The sequence below is a fragment of the Rhagoletis zephyria genome, unplaced genomic scaffold (assembly GCF_001687245.7).
Source record: "Rhagoletis zephyria isolate East Lansing unplaced genomic scaffold, Rhagoletis_zephyria_1.1 Rzeph_scaffold_28124, whole genome shotgun sequence".
In the NCBI taxonomy this organism is placed as follows: Eukaryota; Metazoa; Arthropoda; class Insecta; order Diptera; family Tephritidae; genus Rhagoletis; species Rhagoletis zephyria.
The window spans coordinates 1-1103 of NW_016185181.1; positions in this window are offsets into that span (position 1 = coordinate 1).

The following is a 1103-nucleotide window of genomic DNA, read 5'->3' on the forward strand; positions in this document are numbered from 1 at the left end:
AATGTCTTTGGGGTCATAGAAGACATTGTCGCCGGTGATGTCGAACGTCCCTAAACCTAATTCAAGAGGATTGATGACTGTGGTCGGATTTCCTAAACATTTGCGGACTTTTGCCGCCACCTCCATCAGCTGTTTTCCTTTGCGCGCAATTCTCGTGTCCATGTCTTCATTGGCGTAATCGTAGCCTTCTTCCGGCATACTGTCGGGAAAAATCTTCTCTTTTAAAAGAAGTTTACCAGCTTTTTCTGAGAAATTTTTTTCTAAAATTTGAAGTTTGCTCAACTCTGAAGGTATGCTGGAAAAAAAGTAGAACACATTAAACATATATGGAAATACCGATGAGCTCGGATTTTCGCACTTACACCTCTTTTTCTGCTGCCTCAGCGGTGGTGTTTTTGTTTTGTTTTTTTGTCTTCTTCTTTTTCTTCTTCTTCTTTTTCTTCTGTTTCTCTAGGCACAAAATTTTTTGGCTGTCGTCGTCGTTCACCTGCAAATCGTGTGGTGCGGTCATCTTTTTGTTGAGTTCATCTTCTTCTTCTGAGATTTGCAGTTTGCCCAGCTTTGAAGTTATGCTGCAGGGAAAAAATGGATAAAATACATTTAGCATTTGTGAAAACAAACAGATGAGCACACTGATTACACGTGTCTTGAAAACAGACATACATTTCGGCATCAGTCGGCAAAGTTGGGCTGCTGCTGCTGTTGTTCTTTTCCTTCTCCAGACATTCCTTTCCTGCAGACATTCTCTCTTTGGAGCTTTGGAAGTCTCTCAACGTACTATTCAGCGCACAGGTGGCCGACATCTTCCACTGTGCAATGTTGTACTTTTTCTTCTTCATAACTGTCGCCATTGTTGGGCGAGTCTCCATAAAGACAGCAGCAACAAAACAGCACAAACAGGATGAACAACCAGCAAAAACTGAAGAAGAATGAATGAGAGGTCCTCTTTTTTGCGTTCACAAAAAAGTGGTGAAGTGCACTACTGACTGGTGACTTTGAGGGCTTACGCGTATTGTGCACTCCAAAAAACTGTGTGGCCTAGCTACACCAAAACTCTCTCTCTCTCTTTCTCTCTCTCTCTCTCTCTCTCTCTCTCTCTCTCT